The sequence below is a fragment of the Heteronotia binoei genome, chromosome 10, assembly GCF_032191835.1.
Source record: "Heteronotia binoei isolate CCM8104 ecotype False Entrance Well chromosome 10, APGP_CSIRO_Hbin_v1, whole genome shotgun sequence".
NCBI lineage: Eukaryota > Metazoa > Chordata > Lepidosauria > Squamata > Gekkonidae > Heteronotia > Heteronotia binoei.
In genome coordinates, this window is record NC_083232.1 from 95,860,654 (window position 1) to 95,878,272 (window position 17,619).

Genomic DNA, 17,619 nt, shown 5'->3' on the forward strand with positions numbered 1-17,619 from the left:
CCACTCACGCCTCATGATATTAGGGCTGTCCATAAACTAATGGAGATGTTGAAGCAAAATCATCAGTGCAGAGAAAAACAAACTACTGTGGTGCTAGAGCATATTACTGCTGGCAATCCAAAATATATATTATTATTATTATTATTATTACAATCCCTGCTACTGCAAGGTCCTGGGCAATGTATAGCATACATAAAACCACAACAGAATACAACCAACTATAATTAATTTACAGAATATTTTAACAATCCAATGGCAATAAATAGTCCCAGTCCTGACTGCGAGGCTACATTCACAGGCAAGGCGGAAGAGAGCAAAATAGATGTAATTAGCAGAGAAGGGGGGCAGCCAGAGGGAAGTCATTGCTGTCCTCAACCAAAAGCCTGGTGGAAGATCTCTGCCTTTCAGGCCCTACGGAATTGTATCAATCAGATCCTGCAGGGCCCAGATAGTATTTGGCAGAGAGTTCCACCAGGTTGGGGCCAGGGCTGAAAAGGCCCTAGCCCTAGTTGAGGAAAGTCAGATGTCTTTAGGGACGGGGACAACCAGCAAATTATTGTCCAAGGAGCACAAGGCTCATCCAAGGACACAATGGAGAAGACAGTCCTATAAGAACGTTGGTCCCCGACTGCTCCAGGCCCTATAGGTCAGGGGTGGCCAACGGTAGTTCTCCAGATTTTTTTGCCTACAACTCCCATCAGCCCCAGCCATTGGCCATGCTGGCTGGGGCTGATGGGAGTTGTAGGCAAAAAACATCTGGAGAGCTACCGTTGGCCACCCCTGCTACAGGTCAATGCCAGAACCTTGAACTTGACTCAGTATTCCACTGGGAGCCAGTTTAGTTGGCACAGCACATGATGTATATGTGCTGTCCTTGATGTTCCCATCACACTGCCGTATTCTGGACCACAAAGCTTCTGGGTCAGTCTTAAGGGCAGGCCAGGGTAGAGCGAGTTATAGTAGTCTAACCTGGAGGTGCCCATTGCATGGATTACTGTGGCCAGGTCAGGGGCCAATTGCTGAGCTTGGTGTAGATGAAAGAATGCCAGCTTGGCAATATGAGTTACCTGGGCCTCCATAGTCAGGGAGGAATCCAGAATCACTCCCAAGCTTTTGATGGATTGAGCTGTTGCCAGTAGCGCTCCATCAAGAGCTGGCAATCTATGCCCCAGTCCCAAAGCTCCTCCCCCACCCCACCCCACCCCGCCCGCAGCCACAGAACCTGTGTTAGTTGGATTCAGCTTCAGCCTACTGTGTTTTAACCACCCAACCACGGCCTCCAAACCCACAGCAAAACTATGTGGGGCATCATCCAGGTGGCCATCCAGTAACAGATACAGCTGGGTATCATCAGTGTATGATGACATCCAGCCTCAAAGCTCCTCACCAGCTGGGCAAGGGGACGAATGTAGATGTTAAACAACATCAGGGAAAGAAGCACCCCCTGTGAGACCCCACATGCCAGAGGGCATCTAGAGGATATCTTCTCACCCAGTGCAATCCAGCCTTGGAGAAATGAGGTAAACCACTGAAGGGCTAGGCCCTGAATTCATACGTTGGCGAGGCGGTTCAAAAGATCATAGTCAACCATGCTGAATGCTACCGTAAGATCTAATGACAGTCACAGTGCCGATCTGCCTCAATCCAGCTGTTTTCAGAGACTGTCCATCAAGGCAACCAACACTGTCTCTCTCCCATGGCCAGAGTGGAAATGGATTGGAATGGATCCAATGTCTCATCCTTAAAACCCTGGAGCTGTTCAGCTACTGTCCTCTCAGTTACCTTACCCCCAAAAGATAAATTCAATACTGGGTGGTAGTTGGAGGAATCTAAAGCAGGGTTTCCCAAACTTTTCCCCCCTGTGGCCCGGTTATTTTTACACCTCTCTTTCGTGGTCCATTAAAATTTGGGGGTGAAGCCAGGAGACAGGAAATGATGTACAAAGCCTAAAACTCTTGCAATATTTTGTTTAGGAAAGGTAGGAGAATAGTGGGATTTTGCAATGCAATTGTGAAAATAAAACATTAAGAAAAAGCACAAGGACCACACAGCAGAAAACTAAAAATATAAAATGCTCTCAGCCTGGGAAAACATGAAGTGGCAGCCGGAGAAAACATGAAATGGCAGGGCATTTAAAGCTCCCCCCCCCCCCCCCGGTCTACTCAGATTAGCAATGGTAAGGAAGGAAGGAAGACAGGGGAAAAGACTGACAGAAAGAGAGAGAGAGAGAGAGAGAGAGAGAGAGAGAGAGGAAGGAAGGAAGAAAGACAGGGGAAAAGACTGATGAAAGAAAGAGAGAGAGAGAGAGAGAGAAAGGAAGGAAGGAAGGAAGGAAGGAAGGAAGGAAGGAAGGAAGGAAGGAAGGAAGGAAGGAAGGAAGGAAGGAAGGAAGGGAGGAAGGGAGGGAGGGAAACAAATATAGAAGAAAAGAGAAAGGAAATAGGAACGAAGGAAAAGGGAGGGAAAGAGTGAAAGAAAGGACATTCTTGCTGGGAAATCCGGCCACGGAGACCCTCAATGCCAGTCCCCTGGCTGCTCCCCCTGCATAGCACCTCCCCCCCCCCGGCCGGTCATGTGCCTATGCGCCTCCTTCTCCCTCCCTTCCCCACCGCAGGCAGGTCAGTTTCATCTTGCAAAAAGCCCCCCGCCCCACCCGACGGCCCGATCGCTTGGAAATCGGCACGGAGCTCATTCCACGCCGGGCCGAGCTGGCGGCAGCTCGAACAGACCACAACCAAAAAGGGTATGTGGCTCCTCCCTCCCCAGCACTTCCTGGATGGGAAGGAAGTGCCAGGGAGGGAGGAGCCACGCACCCTTTTCGGCCACGGTTTGTTTGAGCTGCCGCCAGCTTGGCCCGGCGTGGAAAGAGCTCTGCCGTTTGTTTGAGCTGCTGCCGACTTGGCCCGGCGTGGAAAGAGCTCCACACCGATTTTCGAGAGATCAGACGATGGGGGGGAGGAAGGGCTTTGTGCAGCATGAAACTGACCTGCCCGAGGTGGGGAAGCGTGGAAGAAGGAGGCGCGGAGGCGCGCGACCCAGGGGAGGAGCGATGCGGGGGGGGGGGGTGGCCAGGGGACTGGAGGCCCCGCAGATCGGCGTTGAGGGCTCCGCAGCCTGGTGCCGGGTCGCAACCCTGCCTTTGGGAAACGCCGATCTAAACTATTCAGAGTTGTTTTTTTAAAGAGCGGTACAACCACAGCCTCCTTGAGGCCCTCCAGATAAGTCTCAGTGTTCAGGAACAAATTGACAATATCCATCAATGGGCCCTGTATCATCTCACTGCCAGTCTTCACCAGCCATGAGGGGCATGGGTAAGGAGGTACATGGTCAGTCTGACAGCACCTAGGATCCTGTCAACATCAACGGAGGAGAGCAAGTTAAAAGTGTAAAAAACTGAATCCAAAGGCAGCCAAAGGTGCACCAGTAAGTGTAGGAGCAACAAGACTTTATCCACTAAAAAGCTTGCAAATGTCTCACAGCTAATAGGCGAATTCCTACTATTTTGATTCCTTTTTTATACAAGAAGGGGGAGGGGCAACTGTTAGGTACCTACACTGATGGCTCATAAGGCCAACTAACCTCACCCCACCTCCTGTAAACCTTTCAAGCAGCCATTGAAAAAAATGCTAAGAGCAAATATGGATTTCAAGATATGAATCCTCAGATTCCAATTCCTTGCTTGTCTGGATCTGGAATTTCCAAAAAATCTGAGATCAGGCTGGGGGAAGGGAAGGGCAATACATGGCTGGTTGGGAAGGCTGAGATCTTGAAGGATACCATGCTTCCCACTTTAGATGGCATCCAGCTGACAGTTTTTGACTCATTAAGAGAGATGGGGTCTATGTAGAGCCAGCATTACTGTTGTAGAAGTAGAAGCCACACAGAAGCATTTAAGCAGTTTAATTAAGCCACAAAAATGACCCCCACACACACCTAGACTTAGCATGGATCAACATACCCAGACAGGTGTGAGCATCTCAAGGCCACACTACTGTAATGCAGTCAACATGCATCTGTCCTTGAAGTCATTTCAGAAACTCCACTGGTTTAGAATGTGGCAGTCTGATTACTTGTGGGTGCCAGAATGAACATGCATGTCACACAAATCTTGCATCTGCTCCTCTGGCTACTAACCAGTAACTCACTTCAATTCAAGGTACTGATTATCACTTACAAACCCCTTCATGGCCTGGGGCCCACATACCTCTCCTGCCATGTTCCAAGCAATTTCGATCATCCAAGAAAAGCTTTCGGCAAATGGGTTAGATCAGCAACTGCCCATTCATATACATTATCTGCGGAGATCAGATGGACTCTCACAATGATATCATTCCACAAAATGTACAAAACAGAAATGTCCAGGAGAACATTCTTATAGCACAGGGGTGGTTAAACGGAAGCTCAGGAGCCACATGCTGCTCTTTCACACATATTGTGCAGCTCTCGGAGATCAAGGAGGAACTTAGTAAAGGCTTACTCTCAAGCAAGCATGCTTAGCATCCAGTCCATAGGTAGGCAACTAGTTCTGCTCTGTGTGGGGCAGAGAAGGAGGGGGAAATAGGCAGACTTGCAAGTTCTTCTCTACCACAGAGATCACCCAGAGACCAAGAGCAGTTGCGATCTACTGCAAAAATTGTGAGCTACTGCAAGTTGTGAGCTACTGCAAAAATTAGTTTGCTCTGGGGCCATTTTTCATGAGCTATGACAAAAATGTGTGAGCCAGAGGCTAAAAAACTGTGAGCTAGCTCACACTAACTCAGCTTAGAGGGAACACTGATGATGATGCAAAAAATGGTCCATGTGTGTTTCCTTCTCCCACTGACACCAAAAAATAGTTTCCTAACTTTTTCCTATGGTAGTCTTCCAGGGACTTTTATCCCCAGCTTTTATACTTTTTTAAAAAGTCTCCTTCTAAGCATGGTTGTATTGTAAAGTGCATACATACGTATTTTATCTTTCTGTGCAAAGAAAGTAGTAAGAGGTTTTTTTAATAAAGACGTGTGTAATATTTGTTCATGTCTTGCAGCTCTCAGGCATCTGACATTTATTCTATGTGGTTCTTATGTTAAGCAAGTTTGGCCACCGCTGTTAGTGGAATAAAAAAAGTATTATATGGAATAATTCACAAGTATTAGGTCTCCTAAGGGTGAGCAGGAACAATGATAAACAATGAATTTTAAAATCCCAATGTATACAGTGCACTTAAAGAACAAATTAAAAACACAGGCCTTGAATTTAGCCTTTAGATTGAAAAATACCATATTAAATTATCCTTAATTTACATTAACTAATACAAATAAGCATCCACAGATTGAAGACATACAAATAAAGCCACAATCACAGAAACAAATGTGTATCAGCCCATTGGGTATTTTGTGAGATTGCTGGTTGATGTACATATACATACATGCCACCACCACAGAACGAACTGCCAAAATACTTATTCTTATTTGTGAGCGTGGAAATCATGAAACAAGATCCATGAACCTCATATTGTCACCATTTGGCCACACGGTATAAAACATACAAGAATCAATCAACACCTATTTTGGCTTATAATACTAACAACTACTCCTGCTGTTTATGTGTATCTATGCATTCGTGACCACTGAAGACGGCTCACTGGACTGAAATAAGTTTGGTTCTGATTACTGTGAATGTCACCTTATCTGTATTTTACTGACCTATGGGTATTGATTTGTATTAATTAATATATACTGAGGATTGCTTAGCCTGATGGTTTCAATCTAGAGGCTAAATTCAAGGCCTACATTTTAAATTTGCATTTTAAGTACACTGTACTTAAGCCGCTCTGAGTCCACTTCGATGGGGAGAGCGGGATATAAACTGAATAAACTAAACTGTACACTGAATTGATTTATTTTGTTTAATTCATTTGTAACATTGTTCCTGATCAACCTTTTTGTACCTAATTCAATTTTGGGATTGGATTTGTATTGCCTTTTCTGGGGGGAAAGGCGTAACAGTCCACAAGTAGACCTTCATACAAGAATAGCTGTATAGTCTAACGCAATAAGCAAAGTTATCATTTATTATTTAAGGTATCATATGTTATTGACTTCATTGACTTATACGTTTGTAGTGTTCAAACAATACCTGTGCCTAGACAGTTAGCCGTTGTCTGCATTGCCTTTGAGTTTTGTATTCCTAGTGCTACTGCGCTCTTCACTGGATGCCTTATGTTGTATCTCACATTTTTTCTCTGTTTCTGTGCTTTGTAATCTGCCCTGATTCTCAATGAGAGTGAGAAAGATGAGCTATAAACAAACTGAATAAATATTTCCTTATCAATATTATATTTACATGGCATATAAAATAATACTGCCATATTTATAAAACCAGAAAGTATACTAGAATGAAAGCATTTTTCAGAAGAAAAATTGCAAATATGCACAGTACTACAAAGAAAGCTGCAAACTGCTACATCCTATACTACCACACTATGCAGATCTGTTGCCATTTCAGATGCAAGAAAAATGCAAGTTGAAAGTTAAAAATATAAATGATGTAAAAATGTCTTAGTTGAACAGCACTATTTTCTTGTTTGGTTCATGTTTGCTTCCTTTCCCCCCCCAGCACCTGTAGTTCTGGTCATTTTCCAGTGGAACTGACTAGAAGTGGCAGCTCCACTCTTCCTGGCCCCCTGCAATTCTGGTCAGGTTCACTGGAAACTGAACAGTAGTGCAGGGGGCTGGGGAGAGTGGAGCTGCTGCTTCTAGTTAGTTTCCACGCTTCTTGGGGGTGAAACCGATCAGAAGCTGCAGGGCAGCTTCCCTTTCTTTCCCCAGCTTGATATACTCCTAGGAGTGCAGTTTATTGGGGGCATCTGCTTTAGGGGGCTGTAGCTTGGCCCCCCAAATCCAATGTGCACAAACTTGAAGAGCAGGTAAAGAAGAGTCTGCTGAAGAGTTTGCCATAAGTTTGGCATCTCTAGCCCACTTGGAGGCCATTCTATGCCTTCCCAAACCAAACAAACCACAAATTGTTTGAGAAGTTGAGAAAACATGAACTGAACCACTGATTCAGGCAACCCAACAAATCACAAAATGAAATGAAACACAATTTTTGCTTTCCATGCCCATCCCTGGTCTACAGTAGTTACAGGAATTCTGATTCTTCAATTCTACTGACTTGTCATATAAGCAAAAATCTTCACCCACACACTTTGAATGTGTAAAACTTTGTGCTTAAAACATCTCACTCATTCTGTTTTTTCTCCAGTGCTCTACAATATTTCCAGTTTTTTTGTTGGAAAAACAGGAAAAAGTCTTCCCAAAAAATCTTGAATCTTTCCAGCCCTTCAGACTCTACTGCCACCCTCATAACCTCCTTCAATAAAAAAGGGCACTGCTCCCCTACCAAATGTGTAACCTGTGAAAACTTCTCAAATTCCTATTATAATTTGTTTAATTAAAACATGTGATATACATGTATGCAATACACTGGAAAATCGTTTTACAGAAAATGGCATAAAAACTGATAGAAACATTTTCTGTTCTCTGCTACTGAAAACCAATATATCTGCTTATCAATTAAACAATAACAATTGTAAGTGAGGACAACTGGTCAATACGTCAACAAAATGCATTTTTAAATAAATGTCCTGTAAGTAAGGCATACATTACTTTTATGCATACACTGTTGGGGTTTGTGGAACCCCTGCAGAAGAAAAAACCCTGGAAAAGGCACCTACACATATTGAAAATACAGGTTCTGCCTTTTCAAACAGTTGCTAAATATATTACCATGGCCAGCTCCATGTAGAAAGGATGCCCTCGTATGTGACTGACATCAGTACATCACCTGTTTTCTCAAACTACACAACACCATGCCAGGTGTTAGTTCTGCTGAGAATCACTTTGGCATGCCACATCATGAATTACTTCTGTTTCTACACAGAAAAGAAAGCCTAACAACCTGATCTTATGCAGAACAAGGCATGGGGCCAGACGGCAACAGAAACTACATTTTCTACTTCCCAATCAATGTAGTCAGCTCTTTCATTTGTTTTGCAAATGAAAGCACAGAAATGTAAAGAATAAGGAAGCAACAGTAAATAGACTTCTAGCCACAAATACTCAATACTAGACAGCTCCTCTACTGATCTGCTGGGAGAGTTTCTCCCTGAATATTCCCTATATCAGAACAAAGCCAGACTATGGTAAAAAAGGTGTGCAAAATGATTCTGTCCATTAAAGACTAAAATATGTGAGCTGGGTGTTCCAATCTGCTGAAAGGGCAGGGAAGAAGGAGCTCTGCCTCAAATGAGATGTGGAGCTATCCCATCAGCTCTAGAATCCCCCCTCTCCATTGGATCAATTCAGTGGTTAGAGACACAGACTTTATTATTGCATCAGTCATTGCTTTTCCTCTCTGCCATGAACCTCCAAGAAGCATACACTGGGCACCCAGCTAGCATCTCATCCAGGCACTGATCATATTCTCAGTTGGTTATGATTTTTTAAATAATGTATTATACTTACACTGCACTTTCGAAATAAATAAAACATTTTAGGATCCAACCAGAAAAATAGAATGCAACAGGATGTAATCCCCTTTACTGAGATCTTTACAGCACTACAACACAACACACTGGATCATCAATATAGCGCTTAGATAATATGGGCAGGGGTCGTTTTGTAGAAAAAAAGGTGGTGGAGCTCATCCAGGGATTGTTATGCAGCTGCACCTACTATTCAATGGACAAGGTGGGAAGACGGAGGTGGAACTGTCAGAAAGGTTCAGAAGCTGTGCTTCTGTGAGCTCCTGCTGAATCCGAGGCCTGTGTGTATCTGAGAAGTGTATGAAACTACAACGATAATGCAACCTGGACTTTGTCATTAACACTGGATTTCTGCCACTGAAATACTAGAATACATACTGGGTCCATGATTTTCATGCTGAAAGACATGACATGAGCATTAAAAACAATGAATTATGGCCTGTATATAACAATGATAATACATCACTAGCTACGGGCATAACAGGGTGAAACCCCTGCAAAATTTCAAGAGATCCATGATTTATTTTGCAATCTGCTGGCAAACACGTGAACTATGGTTAAACTACAGAATCTGGGACACAAAAGAAATGTGCATGAGGACCTGTGCTTCAGATCCTGGCCAAAAACATGTTAGAATCCTATTTATTACGATTCACTCCATCTTCAAAGTGCAATATAATTAGATGGTGGATCTGAGGCAGTTGCACATAAAAAACCATCAGGATCCATGCTTCATAAACAGGTTTCTGAGCCACAAGAGGCGCTTAATCTACTATTTTTATGATGCAGTCCACAAGGCATGCATGTATGATCGGGATTTAGAATGTCTTAATGTAAAAGCCACTAACATTAGTAACTCAGATCAATGCTTTTGTGACACAGCCATGCCACCTCACCTGAATCTATTATTTTTATGGTGCTTTTTGTGGACACAGATGTAAACGTAATTTATAGCTAAACTTAACAAAAACGGTCTGCAAAATTCATCAAGATCATGAACATCAATACCACAGTTCTATAGTTCTGCACCACATCAGAGATACTAGATGCAACATTGTTATGATACTGTTGCTGGTAAGCCTGAATATGAACTATGTGTATAAGATTCATCTTATAACTTTAAAAAGAGGGGGGGAACATTCTCAATAATTTGCATTGTCAATTTAGGGTCTTGCTCCAAAGAGGTGCCCTAACGTCTTGCAACTCTCAATCTGCAGTTCCTGGGAAGCAATGTCCCCTTTGGACAATGGATTTGGGGTTTCCTCATGTCAAAGGCATACAGATTCTACCACTGAGCACTGTCATGGGGGTCACAAAATGACAAACATATGAGCTCTGCAATAAAATGTAGGGTCCAAGATGCAAGCTCCGATGAACCAATGGATTTTTGTAATGTATATAAAATCATGAGGATTCAAGCTGCAAATTTAAATGATCATGCTTCATCTAAAATATTTACCACGCAATCTGTTCACACAGACTGCACAGTGAGTTCTGTACACAGAAGCCAGGAAATATGAGTATACATGCCTCAAATTTGGCCATACTCAATGCAACAGATTTCTGTGGTGTAATCAAGTAAAAATGGAAACCTGGTTTTATAGTCTGCTTCTGAGGTTCTTATATACTAATCACACATTTCTAATGTAAAATCAACTAGATGAAATCACACTCCCAAATGACAGTAACAGACAAAACAGCTTTCGCCTACACACGCAATTTTCTGAACATGTTTTAAAAATTACTGCCCATTTCTCAGCATTGCTGCACTTCAACTTCAAACCTAAACACACATTTTCCTAGAAACCAATTTGATTTGAGCTTCAAACTTTCTTCCCAGTGAGCCTCCAATCACTTACAACCCACACAGAAGATTCAAGTGGGTACCCCTGCTGGTTCGAAGCAACTGAACAAAGTCTGATTCCAGTGGCACCTTGAAGACCAACAAAGCTTTACTTGTGGGTGGAAGCTTTCAATGTTGGTCTTCAAGGTGCCACTGGACTCCAAATTTGTTCTAACCTAAAGAGAAGACGCCACACAGTTAACTCGCCAGCTTTCTCATGACTCACTGTCACAGTCACTGCAACAAGGAGATGCACCCTCTGTTTCAATTTTGCAAAGCCCAGAAATCCTGCGAAAGGTCCCAGTTGCCAATGCACAGTTCTACATTTCTACACCACATCAGAGGTACTGGATGCAACGTTGTTCTGACACTGTTGCTGGCGGGCCTGAATATGAACTATGTTTATAAGATTCATCTTTTAAACTTAGAGAGAGAGAGAGAGAAAACATTCTCAATAGTTTGCATTGTCAATTTAGGCTCCTGCTCCAAAGAAATGCCCTAATGTCTTGTAACTCTCAGTCTGCAGTCCCTGGGAAGCAATGGGTTTGGGATGTCTTCAACATCTGCGCCAACAAGCTGGCCAGGAACCAGGAGGAAAGCCGGGTGGGGATTAGGGGCTGCCCAACTGAGAGCCAGAGGCCACTGACCCTTCCGGAGGGGAGGAGGTCAAAAGCATCCATCCCACACACACCCCCACCCGCCTCGGACATGAAATGCATCTGCGGCTCTGCAGTAGCAGCATCTGGCCAAAGAAAAGAGCAGAGGGGAGACAAGGGGGGGAATCTTGTAAGGAGATAGCATGGCGGCAGCAGCAGTCCCTCAAAGTCAGTCTTGTCTACTCGGACCGGCAGTGGCTCTCTAGGGTCACATGCTGAGGTTTTTCACACCTATTTTCATGTCTTTTTAGTGGGAGATGCCAGGGACTGAACCTGGGATCTCCTGCTTCCCAAGCAGATGCTCCGCCACTGAGCCACCAGCCCTCCCCTAAAATACCATATATATGAATATATGAAGCTGCCTTCTACTGAATCAGTCTTGTCTACTCAGACTGGCAGCGGCTCTCCAGCAGATGTTTTCCACGTCTCCTCGCCTGGACCCTTTTTAGTGGGAGATGCCGGGGATTCAACCTGGGACCTTCTGCTTCCCAAGCAGATGCTCAACCACTGAGCCACCCTCCCTCCCCAAAGAAAGAAGGAAGATATGAAGCTGCCTTCTACTGAATCAGACCCCTTTGGTCCATCAAAGTCAGTCTTGTCTACTCGGACCGGCGGCAGCTCTCCAGCTGAGGTTTTTCACACCTATTTTCCTGCCTGAACCCTTTTTAGCGGGAGATGCTGGGGATTGAACCTGGGACCTCCTGCTTCCCAAGCAGATGCTCTATCACTGAGCCACAGTCCCTCCCTAACACTTATGAAGCTGCCTTCTACTGAAGCAGACCCCCTTTGGTCCCTCAAAGTCAGGCTTGTCTACTCAGACTGGCAGCGGCTCTCCAGCAAATGTTTTCCACGCCTCCTTGCCTGGACCCTTTTTAGTGGGAGATGCCGGGGATTGAACCGGGGACCTTCTGCTTCCCAAGCAGATGCTCGACCACTGAGCCACCGACCCTCCCATAAAATATCATATATATGAACATATGAAGCTGCCTTCTACTGAATCAGTCTTGTCTACTCTCCAGCAGATGTTTTCCATGCCTCCTTGCCTGGACCCTTTTTAGTGGGAGATGTGGGGGACTAAACCTGGGACCTGCTGCTTCCCAAGCAGATGCTCGACCACTGGGTCACCATCCCTTCCTGAAACTGCCTTCTACTGAATCAGACCCCTTTGGTCCATCAAAGTCAGTCTTGTCTACTCGGATTGGCAGCAGCTCTCCAGCTGAGGTTTTTCACACCTATTTTCCTGCCTGAACCCTTTTTAGTGGGAGATGCCGGCGATTGAAACTGGGACCTGCTGCTTCCCAAGCAGATGCTCAACCACTGAGCCCTCCCCTAAAATATCATATATATGAACATTTGAAGCTGCCGTCTACTGAATCAGGCTTGTCTACTCAGACTGGCAGCGGCTCTCCAGCAGATGTTTTCCACGCCTCCTCGCCTGGACCCTTTTTAGTGGGAGATGCCGGGGACTGAACCTGGGACCTGCTGCTTCCCAAGCAGATGCTCGACCACTGAGTCACCATCCCTTCCTGAAGCTGCCTTCTACTGAATCAGGCCCCTTTGGTCCATCAAAGTCAGTCTTGTCTACTCGGACCGGCAGTGGCTCTCTGGGGTCATGCTGAGGTTTTCCACACCTATTTCCATTCCGGGGACTGAACCTGGGACCTCCTGCTTCCCAAGCAGATGCTCCCCCACTGAGCCACCGACCCTCCCCTAAAATATCGTATATATGAACATATGAAGCTGCCGTCTACTGAATCAGGCTTGTCTACTCAGACTGGCAGCGGCTCTCCAGCAGATGTTTTCCACGCCTCCTCGCCTGGACCCTTTTTAGTGGGAGATGCCGGGGACTGAACCTGGGACCTGCTGCTTCCCAAGCAGATGCTCGACCACTGAGTCACCATCCCTTCCTGAAGCTGCCTTCTACTGAATCAGGCCCCTTTGGTCCATCAAAGTCAGTCTTGTCTACTCGGACCGGCAGTGGCTCTCTGGGGTCATGCTGAGGTTTTCCACACCTATTTCCATTCCGGGGACTGAACCTGGGACCTCCTGCTTCCCAAGCAGATGCTCCCCCACTGAGCCACCGACCCTCACCTAAAATATCATATATATGAACATATGAAGCTGCCTTCTACTGAATCAGTCTTGTCTACTCAGACTGGCAGCGGCTCTCCAGCAAATCTTTTCCACGCCTCCTTGCCTGGACCCTTTTTAGTGGGAGATGCCGGGGATTGAACCTGGGACCTCCTGCTTCCCAAGCAGATGCTCGACCACTGAGCCACCGTCCCTTCCCTGACTGGCAGTGGCTCTCCAGGGTCGCAAGCTGAAGTTTTTCACACCTATTTGCCTGGACCCTTTTGAGTTGGAGATGCCAGGGATTGAACCGGGGACCTTCTGCTTCCCAAGCAGATGCTCGGCCACTGAGCCACCGTCCCTCCCCTAAAATATCATATATATGAACATATGAAGCTGCCTTCTACTGGATCAGTCTTGTCTACCAGGACCAGCAGTGGCTCTCCAGGGTCTCAAGCTGAGGTTTTTCATACCTATTTGCCTGGACCCTTTCTTGGAGATGCCGGGGATTGAACCTGGGACCTTCTGCTTCCCAAGCAGATGCTCCCCCACTGAGCCACTGTCCCTCCCCTGCTCTCCAGAGTCTCAAGCTGAGGTTTTTCACACCTATTTGCCTGGACCCTTTTTTGGAGATGCCAGGGATTGAACCTGGGACCTTCTGCTTCCCAAGCAGATGCTCCCCCACTGAGCCACTGTCCCTCCCCTAAAATATCATATATATGAACATATGAAGCTGCCTTCTACTGAATCAGTCTTGTCCACCGGGACCAGCAGCGGCTCTCCAGGGTCTCCAGCTGAGGTTTTTCACGCCTCCTCGCCTGGACCCTTTTTAGTGGGAGATGCCGGGGATTGAACCTGGGACCTGCTGCTTCCCAAGGAGACGCTCCCCCACTGAGCCTCTCTTCCTCCCTCCCCTGAGATGCTCCTCCACGCGGCGTGGTCCCGGGAGGAGAGTTTCCAGCGCGCGGGCAACTTACTTCAGGCCAAGTGGCAGGCGAGGCTGCGGGACACAAAGAGCGGCCGGCGGCTGCGGGGAGGGGGGGAGGAGTGGGACCGCCGCCGCCTCCTCGCGCTTTGTGTCCCTCCGCCTCGCCCGCCAGCCGGGAGCGAAAGAGCCCCGAAGCGGGACCGCTCCGCCGCCGCCGCCGCCCTCGCGCGGGCCGTCCCCTCCGCGGCAGCAGCGCCATGTTGCCTGAGGGGGAAGAAGAAGGCGGGAGGGCAGCCGGCGGCCGCTTCTCCTCTCTTCTCCTCTCCTCTCCTCTCCGTCCGAGCCACTCACCCGTCGTCGCCTGAGGCAGGGCGAGGAGCAGGAAGAGGGCCAGCCCCGCCGCAGCCGCCGTCCAAGCCGGGGGGCGCCTGTGAGGGAAGGCCGTGAGCGCCGCCGCCGCCATTGTCCCGTCCTGGTCCCGCCGCCTCAGCGCCCCTCACAGACCCCGAGAGAGGCGCCCGCGGGCCGCTCGGGTTAGGCCCCGCCCCGCGCCACGTCCCGGCCACGCCCCTCGGCCCCGCCCCGCCCTCCGGCCCACAGACAGGCAGACCCCGCCGCCCTTCTCGAGGACGGGGGGGGGAAGAAAATGCGGCCCTCTGATTGGTCGGCGCCGGCGCCCGGCCACGCCCATCGCCCTCCCTCCAGCTCGCGCTGCAGACCCAGTCAGGACAACAAAACAAGAAGCGCGCGGAGAGGAAGAGGGGTTGCGGACGGGCCGGCGCGCGGAGAGGGGGAGAGGCGGGCGCGCGCGGGCTCCTCCACGCCTTCCTCCGCCGCTTGGACGGGACTCGGGGACCGGAACGCCGCGATCCAGGCCCGGTGGGCTCTTTTGGGACTGAACGGGGAGGTTGCACGAAGAAGCCCCAGAGCAAAAGCCGGCGCGGTGCAGTGGTGAATTGCACGCTTGCAATGGTGAATTGCATTTGCAGTGGTGAATTGCACGCTTGCAATGGTGAATTGCACCGAACGCTTTGCAAAGCTTTGCCGTTGCAAGGTCCGGGAGAGCTCAGCCCGCTTCTGCCTTGCTGGGGCTGGAATTCCCGCCTTCCTCCAGGCAGCCGGGCGCCGCGCTTGCTTGCTCTGTCCCGAATGCAAGCAGATGCGGCGGAGGCAATGAGATGAAACTCTGGCGGGCTCGCGTCGAGACGCACGAGCAACATTGTTGGCGCACCCCTGGGCAAGCGCGACCGCTGGGCAAGGGGATCTCGCCCTCCTCCCGTCACAAGACTCCTAACCGCAGCCGGACTGCCCTGCGCCGCAGCTTCCTGGCCGCTGCCTGTCTTCTGCAGTGTACAGGTGGAGGGGAGGGGAGTGCTGCAGGGCAGGAGAACTTGCAGGGCAGCAGTAATGAAATACTGCTTATCAAGCCCGGAGAGCGTGGCCAGAGACCTGCAGGAATGTTCCCGAGTAAAATGGGCGACCAGGCAGGGTTTTATTAAGGGGAGTAAATAACGTCAGATTATGCAGAAAAGCCTCCTCGAACAAAGAAGTGGGCAAGAGCAAGAAGAGGCCGGGGCACCTTCAAGGCTAACAAGATGAGTGGCAGCAGGGGGAGGAGCTTCTGGGAGCCCCTGCTCTCTGTCATCTCGGATTCTTCGGAAGAAGTGAGCAGCTTCTTCCTTTGCACCAGCTTCCGTCGTCTGGAAGGTGCTGCTAGACCAGGCGTAGGCAAATGTAAGAGCCACATAAAATAAACATCAGATGTTTGAGAGCCACAAGACATGAACGTTCGAGAGCTGCCAGGCGAGGAAGGAGGGAAGGAAGGCAAATGGGGAGGGGGAGGGAGGGAAGAGGCAAAAAGGAAGCAACTTTAAATGCGTTCTCCAAGTGGCTGGCTGGCTTGGCTTGGAGAAGAAAGAAGGAGAGTTGCAGGTTTATACCCCGCCCTTCTCCCTGAATCAGAGACTCAGAGCGGCTTACAATCTCCTATATCTTCTCGCCCCACAACAGACTCCCTGTGAGGTGGGTGGGGCTGAGAGGGCTCTCACAGCAGCTGCCCGTTCAAGGACAACCTCTGCCAGAGCTATGGCTGACCCAAGGCCATTCCAGCAGGTGCACGTGGAGGAGTGGGGAATCAAACCCGGTTTTCCCTGATAAGAGTTCGCACACTTAACCAAAGTAGCTCAAAGAAGTGATTTAAATAGACAAATGCCTTTTCCGAGCCAGCTGACGGTGGTGGAGGCTTTGAGAGCCGCACAACATGTGTGAAAGAACCACATGTGGCTCCCGAGTTGCAGTTTAGCCACCCCTAGGCTAGACCCTTGCTCTTTCTTGCTACTACAGACAGGCCCCTATTGAACAGAGAAGGTTTTGAGACACCATCCTTCATACTCCCCAAAATGATGTTGGTCTCTAAGGGGCTGGATCCAGGTGGAGAGCCATGTGGGTCTGAACTTGAAGCAGCAGAACCAAGTAGAGTCCAGAGACCGGGGCGCCTTTAGGACCAACAGAGTTGCATTCTGGATATTCACTTTTGCGTGCGCGCGCACATCTTCAAATACTTGCATACAAAAACTTAAACCACGGATAAAACTTTGTTGGTCTTAAACGGGTGGCCAGACCGTGGCTCAGGAGCCACATGTGGGCTCTTTCAGACATATCGTGTAGTTCTCAAAGCCCCCACCACCCCATCGGCCAGCTTGGAAAAGGCATTCTCTCTTTTAATCACTTCTCCGAGCCAAGCAAGCCAGTAGCTTGGAGAATGCATTTAAAGTTACTTTCTTTCCACCTCTCTCCTCCCTCTCCCATCTTCCTGCCTGCCTGCTTTCAAATAACTGACATTCATGCCTTGTGGCTCTCAAACCTCTGATGCTTATTCTATGTGGCTCTTACATTAAGCAAATTTGGCCACCCCTGGTTTTAAACGTGCCTCTGGAGGCAAACTTTGTTCTGCTTCTGGAGAAGTATGCACGCCCACGAAAGATTATACCTTGAATTGTTAGTCTGAAAAGAACCCCTGGACTCAAACTTTGCTCCAGTAGTAACTCCAACATCTCAGGCAAAAGCTGCGCTGAACAGGATGCCTTTTGAAACGAACAGGTTAAGAATCTTGCTCCCACGCAGCTTCTTTTCAGGGACGCAGTAAAAGCTTCTTGTGGCAGCAGCTGCTGAAGCTACTTTAAAACTTCTGCACTGCCGATCAGATCTTCAGGGGCCACTCAGAAGCCATGCTGGGCAAAAGAAAAAGGTCAAGGTAGTCCTCTGTGCAAGCACCAGTCGTTTCCGACACTGGGGTGACGTTGCTTTCACAACGTTTTCACGGCAGACTTTTTACGGGGTGGTTTGCCATTGCCTTCCCCAGTCATCTACACTTTCCCCCCAGCAAGCTGGCGACTCATTTTACCGACCTTGGAAGGATGGAAGGCTGAGTCAACCTGGAGCCGGCTACGTGAACCAGCTTTCGCTGGGATCAAACTCAGGTCGTGAGCGGAGAGTTCAGACTGCAGTACTGCAGCTTTACCAATCTGCGCCACAAGGCATGGGAGGGGGGGGGGTCTCAAATCCACCATTTGATGCAGCTTTGAAAATGCAATCCTTA

At 48.2% G+C, this 17,619-nt stretch overlaps 1 protein-coding gene across 1 annotated transcript in view; it reads right to left on the reverse strand.

Moving 5' to 3' along the window:
* The window catches only part of TGFBR1 (transforming growth factor beta receptor 1), a 35,248-nt gene extending 20,772 nt beyond the window's left edge, over window positions 1–14,476 (reverse strand). Inside the window, exon 1 of the mRNA XM_060247805.1 lies at window positions 14,373–14,476. The gene's annotated coding sequence lies outside the window, so the exon portion shown is untranslated. The remainder of the gene's footprint in view (window positions 1–14,372) is intronic.
* Between the last annotated feature and the right edge of the window lie 3,143 nt (window positions 14,477–17,619).